Source organism: Pezoporus occidentalis, unplaced genomic scaffold (assembly GCF_034315485.1).
Source record: "Pezoporus occidentalis ecotype Australia unplaced genomic scaffold, CSIRO_AGI_Poc_V1 ctg178, whole genome shotgun sequence".
In the NCBI taxonomy this organism is placed as follows: domain Eukaryota; kingdom Metazoa; phylum Chordata; class Aves; order Psittaciformes; family Psittacidae; genus Pezoporus; species Pezoporus occidentalis.
This window is the reverse complement of record NW_026913618.1, coordinates 643811-654131: the sequence shown is the minus strand read 5'-3', so window position 1 is coordinate 654131 and position 10321 is coordinate 643811.

The window sequence follows — 10321 nt, the reverse complement described above, 5'->3', positions numbered from 1 at the left end:
CTTTGTTTCCACAAAGGTTGAAGAAGAGTCATCGTCCTCTAAGTGCCAAGAAGAGAACTTCCACCCTCTGGTGCAAGAAGACTTTGAACAGTAAGGCAGCTGCTCTCTCTTCCCGGATGGTCACTGCTTGGTTGCCTGTACACTGGCCTTTCCTTTTCCTTGTCATGAGTCTGACTGCAGGGGTTTGTTTCTTTGCCTTTTCATGTAGTTTAGTCCCACAAACGGTCATGTTGGTGATGGGGATGGGGTCTTGTCCTGTCCTCTCAGCAATGCTTTGAGGGGGACTGAGCGAACGGCTGCGTGGTTCTGAGTTACCAGCTGGGCTTAGACCACACCAGAGCAGCACAGACACACAGGGCTCAGCAGTGCCTGTCCGGCTGTGTGGGACCCTGGTTTAGTTATGGCAATGGCTGGAGCTGGCACCCAGCCTGGAGCGTGGGATCCCGCTTAGGGATCTTGGGAAGCGCCGCTCTCTGAGCTCCGTTGTTCAGGCTGTGCCGTCAGGCCAGGGATGCTGTGCAGGCAAATGCATGCATCAGCTGGGATCCTGCATGGGAGATGGGAAGAGACCCTGCCAGCAGCTCTGGGGAAGGGGCACACGCTATTTGCATGCTAGGAAAGGTTTGCTGTCGTGTGCTGCTGTGCAGAGACGCACCTCAGTGTGGCTGTACCACGATGGCAGCAAGGGTGCAGCTGTGTGCGATGGAGGGATCGCCTGGTGCTGCCAGAAGCCACCAGCACCGGTCCCATGCTGTGACCAGCACACCCATGCCCTGTACTGGTGCAGGAAGCCTGTGAGCCCCGCGGTGGCACCAAGCACAGCCACCGGCATGGTGGGGAAATGGAGCAGGGTCAGCACTGGGCAAGCCCATTGCTGGAAATGCCTTTTAGAGGCTCCGGTCGCAGCCAAGATCAGATGAGAAAATGAACTCTTACTGCAGGTGACTCGGAGCTGCTCAGGATTTATGCGCTCTGGGCAGCTGGAGCCCATTTGCCGGATACCTGGGGAAGCCTCGGCCACCACCGCACCGTGATCGTTTGCAATTTCACACCACTTTAAACTCGCCCTCATTGAGCGTGGGGAGATGAAAAATGTCTTTATTGAGGGCAGCCACAGGCCCCTGCGTGGCAGCTAAATGCGCTTTAACGTTAGCGAGGAGGGGGAGCATCGCTGGTCACTGAGCTCCCGCAGGAGCAGCTCCGAACAAAGGGTCTCTCTTTGGTTTTCCTGCTGCTTTGACCCCCTTGAGATGGTTGGTGGCACTTTGGGCCAGGGAGGTGGCTTCTAGAGCTCACCATTGCCCCACGTTTCATGGGTGTGGGAGGAAGTGGCCTCTGATGTTCTGGGTTCAATGTGGAGATGTAAACCATGGGGATGTCAGGAAGAGTGCAGGGCTTGGCTATGCCTGCAGGCCAAGACTGAGGTGTGCATCCGTCCCCCATGGGATATCGCAGGTGTTGCTCTTCCCTTCTGTCATAGCTCTGTTTGTTCCATGTCCATAAATCCATGTCAGTCCCATTGCAATGCTTCCTCCTGCTCCCCTGCCCCAGTGCTGTCCGGCTGCCCTGCTGGGCAGGGTTAGGGTTAGGGTTAGGGTTAGGGTTAGGGTTAGGGTTAGGGTTAGGGTTAGGGTTAGGGTTAGCCAACCAGCACCCGCTGCTGCAGAGGCAGCAGGGAATATCCCAGAGCATCACTTGTTTGTTCCTCACTGTTTTCATGTGCCACAGCATTTCTAGCTGCTGTGGTCCCACTTTGCCCCACCTCTGGCTGATCCTGGGTCACCCAAACAGCAGGATACAGAATCAGTAGGCATACGAGTCTGCACCAGTGGGACGCAAACCAGGCTGGATGTAAATGCTTACAACAGCTGTAACTGAAGAAAGGAAAAGCAGCCTGGGGAGGCCTCGCTGGTGATGCTTCTCGTGGTGGGATCGCAAGGATGCTTCCAGAAGTGCATGGGCTGCACTACCAGGGAAGGCAAAACCTCACTGCCTGTGGATGGGGCTAATGCAGCATCTGCAGGGTCCCTCCCTCCTGCAGCCCTACAGCTGTGGGGCTGCCCCCCGGCTTTGCAGGGACCCCCGGTGATGGCCCTTTTGGCACAGGCCCTGACCCGATGCCGGTGGGGTCACCGGGATGCTGTGCTCCTTCTGGGCCTCCTGACAGTGTGATTCCTGGTGGCATCTCTTAACGCATGATGGATACAGGTATGCACACACGTGTGTGGTGTGCTTTAATGACACACCAGTATTGTGCTCTGTGCCCATCTGCTCACAGGGGGCTCACACCTTGAGCATCTCCCACCCATACAGCAGACGTGGAGCTGTGTGTGCTCCCGCTGCTCCTGTTTCTCCCACAGACCTTTGTGTCCCTGATGATCTTTTCCTCTTGCATTCGTGTCTTTACTCTAGGAATGAGGCACTAAACCTGCAGTGAAGGCAAGCCGGGCCCTCCTCCCCGCTCATCCAGCCACACAGTTTACACAAGGCGCCGTTATTATCCCCGCATCCACGCTCTCTAACCCTGTAATTAGATGCTTAGGCTGTGATTGCCCCATTGTCCGCTGGATAGGTTTAATCATTCTTTTCTCCTACAGTGGCAATTTTGTTCCAATTAATTATTTCAGTTTGAACAGCAATAGCTGGTTGAGTTTAGGGAGAAATTAAAAGGGTAGGGAAGGATAATGAAGAATGAGCTAAGGAAGGAGAGGCTGCAAACAGGGCTGTTGTATCCCTGCTTCTCTTCCCGACTCTCTCTTGCTCCCCAAGGAACTTTCTTTGGCTGGGAAATGTTCCCCCTGGAAACAAAGTTCCTGAGTGACACAGAGAGCACTGCCTGGCTTCATCCCTGCCAGGGATCTTCATCACTGGATCTGATGGAAGCAAGGGACAGGCCAGCCTGTGTTTCTCCAATGGGCTTTAATCAGTGCATCTTAACCCCTGGTAGGGGCAGTTTTGGGCTCATTGGGCTGTGCACCTTGTGTTCCCCACCCCAGTGCACACACATCCCCGTTCAGTCCCAGCTGAACAGGACCTGGAGCCACTTCCATGAGGCAATCCCAGGAACCAGCTGCACAGCGAGTGATGAACCAGGTGGGACCTGTGAGAGAGAAACAAGGTGCAAAAGAAAAGCACATGTCTGGTCCAGCATCTGTGTGTCAGCGCCTGCTGGGAAAGAGCAAAGCTCTCGAGTCCTGGTTCTCTGGGGGGGGTTCATTTGCTGCCTCCCATGAGTGCCCCCAGCTCGGGGCTGGAGCAGAAGCAGAGGCTGGGGCCTGGCCGTTGGCAGGATCCCAGAGCTCTCCCTTCCGCATCCATGGAAGGTAACGCTCTGCCTCTCAGCGGCACCATGGCGCTGCACTGGCAGCCATCAGAGATCTGCACTGCAACATCTGGCGGGCTCCCTCCATCCCACAACATCTGGCCCTTGGCTGCTCATGGATACGAGATGCTGTCTGAGGGCCAGATGTGCACAGCATGTCCCACATGTGGGGTTTAAAGTGCCATGGAAAATGGGACCAGGAAGGAGGCTCCACTGGAGGCTCCTTTCCCTGAGTGTGTGGCTACGCTTCCAGAATGGGTTTTGCTTTCATGCTCACTGGCTGGGACAGAACCTCCTTTGGTTTGGGCTCTCTAGCCTCACTGTGAAGGGCAGGGGCTCAGCCTCTTGCGTGACCAGTACTCCATGAGCCTTTATCCAGGATGATCCCAACAGCGTGAGGTTGATGAGCCAGGGCTCACTTGGAGGGGGATCCACAGCCCTGATCGATGCTGGAGCACCCCAGCGGGGCCAAGGCTCACAGGAGCCTGCTCACTGTGCTAGACTGACCTAAGCACCACTATAAAACACATCCAGTTACAGCCAACAGCAAACCGTGATCACCAAGTCACTCAGTCATTAACTCAGTGGCATTACCAGCCATGGGGCTGCTCTCGAGGGGATTTGGGTTGGGATTGCTTTGGGTTTTTTAAGATTAGAGAAGGTTTTGAAGGGAGAGAAACCCCCTGACTGTCTCCAGGAGGTACAAAACTGCTGCCTGAGCAGCTCATGTATAATTCAGTGGATCCCAGAGTCGTTTGAATATTTAAATTATGCATGATCAAAGCAATACAGAAATCTGCCTTTCCTCACTCCGAGCCCCCCAGACACAATGCTCCCGAGTGTGGCCCCCCTCCGGAGGCAGCTCCACGCTCCCAGATCTATTGAGCCTCGTTGCTCCACAGAAACTGAGCTCGACTGGAAAAATACAGCCATCAAGTGGGACTGCTCTTTAGTACCGCCGTGATGCACCGCATCTCCTGCCAGCGCCGTTGCCAGGGCGATGGTCACTGCCACGCTGCAGGACAGGCCTGAGGAGGGGTGATGGGCGCCGCACAGGGTGAAGGAGCCCTATGCTGTCCGCAGTAGTGGCTGGGGAAGCAAAGCTCTGACCACTGGCATGAGAGGATGGAGGGGTCTCGTCCCCCTCTGCTGCCTCCTTCAAGGGCTGCAGACCCATTTCTCCATGGGCTGGGGTGTTGTTGGTCCTCCAAGCTCCATGGATGTGTCCGGCTCCTCTCCTGAGCCCCATCACGGCTGCAGCCACAGCCAGACAGGAGTGGGAAAAGGACAAAATACCAACAAATGTTCCCTCTGCCCCCCCCCCGCGGATGCTGTGAGTTGTCATTTGTATTCCGTAATTTAATGATCTGGTCCCAAGGGAAAATTAGCCTTCAATTTATGAAAAAATCCCTGATAATTTAATCTCGATACCAGGGGAGGGATGGAGGGATGGAGCCATGGAACCCATCCCGCACCTCCTGCACCCCACAGCCCTGCACAGGGCAATTATGAAGGAGAATTTTAATAACACGCTGAAGTCCATCTGAAGTCTCCCGACAAAGACTGCAAAGAGGTTCCTGGGGGCAGGAAAAGCAATTTCCTCCTGAAACAAGAGGATCTGTTTGAACGAGGCAGACACACCGGCTCAGCTGCAGGTCGATGCTGAAGCACCGGGGGATGCAGGAATGCTCTGGGTGAGCTGCCGGTGCTCATTGTGAAGGCAGCCACCCCCAAACCATCCCAGCTCGTACAGTGCCAGTGGCTCCAGGGCCCTGCAGCCCCTTTCTCATGGGCAGCCCCACTCTGTGCCTGCTGCAATGGGGTCGGGAAGAGGCCGAGCTGGCTCCGTCCAGAGATGCTGCAGGTCCCCAGGCTCTTCCCACCACTGGATGGGGTGAGGATGTCCCTGCACCGAGGGCAGGCTGTAAACCCTGAGCATCCGACAGGAGCCATCTCCTCTGCTGGTATGGAGATAGATGGTGGTGGCTTTGCTCACTAGAGGCTGTGGCAAAGGGTAGGTGCTGGGAGGCTCCATTCAGGGAAGAGCTCATTACTTGAAGCACCGGGTCCAGAGGGCTCGTGTGGCTGGTATCAGTTCACTCCTTCTTCTGGCAATGTGGAAAATGAGGGAGGGGGATCTGAGCCTCCTCTCAGTGGCCGACACTTTGATTTACCTCTTTCTCAATCATCTCCTCCCTTTCAAATTGCCTTTAATGCTGTTTATTCTCCACAGGTCTTAAGCCTTTCCATGCGGAACATAACCCTTTGCTCCCACGATACCGCGCTTACAGGACAGATCAGACGCTGCTACGTGTCTTTTTATCCTGGCACCAAGGGATGTTGTTTAAGGGGCCTGTGATGCTGTCCTGGTGAGGCCAGGGTGGTCTGAGAGCAAAATCTGGGCAAGGGGAAGAGGGTTTTGCTTTTTACTTGTACCAGCATCCATAGGTATATGTATTTCAGCCTCTCTGACCCTCTTCAGGGCCGACAGGGCAGGTTACAGGCTTCCTTTTCCTAATGCAGTGTGTGTAATGGCTTGGGACACCATCCAGCCCCCTGAGGATGCTGCAGGGGCTGGAGCAGCTCTGCTCTGGAGCCAGGCTGAGAGAGCTGGGCTGGGTCAGCCTGGAGAAGAGAAGGCTCCTGAAGGGGAGACCTGAGAGCAGCTCCAGTGCCTGAAGGGGCTGCAGGAAAGCTGGAGAGGGGCTTGGGACAAGGGCAGGCTCCTGGCTCACAAACCCAACAATTAATACAGTGTTAACAGCAATCACATTAATTGCATTGAGCTATTAATGAAGGCAGAGCTGCCAAACCACAGCAAACATTCGAGCAGAAGCCTGGAGCGGTGCCCTGGCCCCAGTCCGGGAAGGTAACAACGGGGTTTTCTCTCCATCCACATGGAGAGGACGTGGCTTTAACGCAGTTCCCACATGGAGGAGATGAAGGTACCAGCTTGGCCATAAGGGCTGTGAGCCCTGGTCAGCACCTTTGCCTCCCACCCAGGCAGAGCTCAGCACCTCTGCTCACTGACACAAGTGTAAGTGTTGTTCTCACAGCCAGCTGCTCCGGAGATGTTGTTAAATTAGAAGGGAAATCTATTTCCTGTTGGGAAAAAGAGAGGAGGCGAGCGAGCTCGCAGTTAAATATAGATATATGATATGGAAATGAATCTGACAACTGAGTGAATAAAAAATGAAGGTTTAAATTATTGAAGGGTAGGAGGAGATGGCGCATGCAAATAGCATTAATGTGGAAAGAGGCAGCACTCTGAACGGGGAAAGGAGGTTTTGAAACGTAATTATTTCTTTTAAGGAAAGGGCTACATATATTAAATGGAAGGCAGTGGAAGGAACCAGCACATGTTTATTTCAAAGGCCTTTCTTTCCAACCTCTCCTTTTATTCTCCTGGCTTTTTTTTATTCCCTGCAAAGCAATGAGGGAAGTTGAAGGCTGCTGAATTTTTTAGCTTTAATTAAAGTGAGATAAATCAAGTTTTGATTGCTGCACAAGCACAAGTGAGTTCCAGAGGTGGCCCATCACAGGCTGCTGTTAGAGGGCTGGAAGGAGGCGTTTGCCCATTGGTTTGGTGGGGATGGGGCTCTTTGCAGTCGCAGCCTGGTCTAGCACGGCTCCTGGATCCGATGGTGATGTTCAGCCCCTCTGCAGAGACAGTGGGCTTGATTTAAATGGAAAATACCTGTCTCGAGATGTCAGCCTGCTTAAGGAGCTCATCACAACCGTGAAGACACCCAGGCTGCTTTTGCTCTTGTTTCACCACTTGTTGCAGAGACCACAGGGCAGGAATAGAGGGAGCACGGGGCCGGGCTGCAGAGCATCAACAGTTCAATACTGGAAACAGAGCCCCAGCTGGTTGTTCTTATCAGAGGTAAAGCTGACAAGGGATTCTGGCAGAACGGGCACTCTGCGAGCGCTGTAAATGTCTTCATTACCCTGCACGCAGCTATATTTATGCCTCTCTGACCCTCCTCAGGACTGACAGGGCAGGGTAGGGGTTTCCTTTCCCTAATTCAGCACATGATGGCTCGGGACGAGTTGTTAGAGCTATAGATCAAAATGTCATTTATTAGAAAAGTGCCTCCCCGGGGATTCTTATCCTTCGTTTATTCTTTGCCATGTGCTGACAGTTTGCTCTGTTCTGTCTAATCTGTCTCTAGCTATTTATACAGCCGCTATCACATAGTACCTGAGTGCTCCCATTGCTTAAACGATGATGGTTTGTTTCTCCCTTGCCTGCTCTGCAAAGCTGCAAAGGGCCTTGGGAGTTATTAAGAGCGCAGGGATTTATATTCCCATTCACTCCTGAGTTACCGTGGGGAAGGGTCCACCCTGTGCCCCATTTAACCCATGGCTATGACAGAGCCTAACCCCTGCGTTTCTAAGGATCTGTATGAAATCAGATTTGCTCCCAGTCCTCAGTGGTTACGGGCTCACCTCCTGTTTCCCATAGCTCCTCCACCCACACTCTGACACTGAGATCAGGCTTCCCGGCAGGACGGCTTCTCTCCTGCCTCACCTGCCCTCACTGCCCCATCCTAAGGCTCTCATCTTCAGAGAGCCGCCACTGCAGCTCTCCCTCACTGCAGCCTGGCTTCTCTGTGTTCTACATCACCCCAGGGAGCTGCACAGGCTCTGGAGAAAGAGAATTTCCTCCAAGCTGAGAGTCTTTGCTCTGCCCAGGTGAGAGCTGACATTGATCTTTTATGACCCAGCTATCCACAGGTGAGCCACCCTGTTCTTGTGCCTGGTCATGGATGAGGACTGTGATGGGGCACCTCATGGGCCAGCCCAGTGCTCAGCACACATATGAGGACCCCCAAGTTTCTACCTTTCTGTTTAAAGCCCGTGTGCTTTCCAAGACCCCCCTTCTCCATCCTCACCCACCGGGACAGCCCAGGACTGGGCATTGGCATGACCAAGAGCCGGCATCTGGTCCTGGATGTTACCCCCCGCTCTGGGGGCACTGGAGGAGCAGGGGCCCTGTCTCTTGGCTCCAGTGGCTCCCAGTCCATCCCAGTGTGGGCCCTTTCTCCACTGTGTCCCCATGGCAACGCACGCTCCTGCCGCAGCGGCATCCTCGGCTCACCACTTCCAGCTCTGCATTTGTATTCCCAGGCTTTGTCTCCTGCTCGGCGCTGGCAGGCGGCCAGGCCAGGCATCCATTTCAAAGCAGCCTTTGTGTTCTTGGTGAAATAGCTGCTCAGAAATAGATGTGATTCAATCAGCTGAGAACACCGTGTTTCTTTGCCTTCCGTCTTGCTCACAGCCAAGGTGCAGTTGCTCAGCAGAGCTGGGGCTGGCTCTTACCTGCACCCAGGGAATAGCCCCACAGAGCACAGCTCACCCTGTGAGCCTGCAGGGATGGGGCTGTGCCTGCTGCAGAGGGGCAGCAGCAAGCAGGGGGGGAACATTCTATCTCCCACTATCCAGGCTCATCCATTTCCACCCACGGGCAGGGACCCCTTCCACTGGAGCAGCTTGCTCCAAGCCCCTGTGTCCAACCTGGCCTCGAACCCTGCCAGGGATGGGGCAGCCACAGCTTCTCTGGGCAACCTGGAATATTGGACCACTGGAGCAACCACTTCCCTCCTGCAGCTCCTGCTCCTGCTGATGGATACAGGGTGAGGACAACCCACTGGAGGATGTGATTCATTAATTGCAGTGTCTGTCCTTCTTTCTGGTGGAGTTCAAGGCATAGAAAATGTGATATTACACATCTGTTTCAGTGTGCAGAGATACAGGCAAAAGTATGCATGTGTATGCATAGGTGTATCACTGTGGTTTAGTGGAGATCCACTACTGGAGATCCACAGTCCAGGCATGGACTGGCATCATGGGCATGACTTTGCATGGGGACACTTCCCTACCTGGATCCAGTCCCCAGAGGTAGCAAGTGCCAGGGCTCATGCTGTGGTCTATGGTGCTGCTGATAAAGTGTGTCCTGACCCCATTTTATCCTGTGTAATTAGGAAATGCTGCAGACAAGTTGCTTTCGGAAGCCTAAACCAGAGAAAATTGCTGGCACAAAAAGCAACGGTCCGTGGTAGAGTGGAAATCGTTTGTGCTATTGTCAGTGAGAAGTGCAATAGAAGTAGGTGAGATCTGTTAATCTGGTGTTGTGTGAGGAAGGGCGGCTGTTGAGTTAGACAATCAATAAGCATTGATTACAGAGAGGCTTACCCCTGTTAAACGTGATGGAGAACAGACAAGATGTACATAAACAGCAGCCCATGGCCAGGCAGGGTGTGCATCCCTCAGGGAGAGGGCAGGAGCTGCCCACTGCGGCTCCCATCCCTCTCCTGTGGCTCATTTGCTCCCCAGTTCACCAGCCCAGATCAGGGGCCTGAGCTGTGCCCTGGATGTAGCTGGGGGGTTGAAGGTGAGGGAAGCCATTTCCTCCATGAACATCAGCGTTTGCATGAGTCCATGGCAAATATTGGGACTGGAGGGTCCTGCGTGCGTCATCCACATCTTCCTGCTGGTGGTGAAGAAGGGCAGTGCTTTGTAGCTCTGTGGGCTCTCCAAATAGTGCCCCACTACCTCCTGAAACCTACAGACATGCTAGAAAGAGCCATGCCTGCGAAAGGGACACCAGCACATGGTGACCCGGCAGGCTCTGTGCTCAGCTGGATGCAGTGGCAGGCAATGCCCAGGGGACACATGGCTGGACCTGCTGTGGTGGCAGCACCTCAAGGGGACCCTTCAGAGCCAGGGGTGACTCTGGAACCAGCCCCACCAGTCATTTGGACCAGGCTGTACCGCTAACAGAGCGCAGGGACTGGCAGAAAGGGGAAGCCGCAGTGAGCCCATCGCTGTGGTTTCCTTTTGGAGTGCACTGCAGACCTGGTAAATAAATGGAGATTGGAAACATCTCTTGCACTGCACCACTTGAGGGGCCGGGGATGTGTGGATGGCGTAATTGGCTGGATGCAGAGTGAAATCCAGGCTCAGCGATTCCATTTTGCAGTTGGCAGCCTTCCC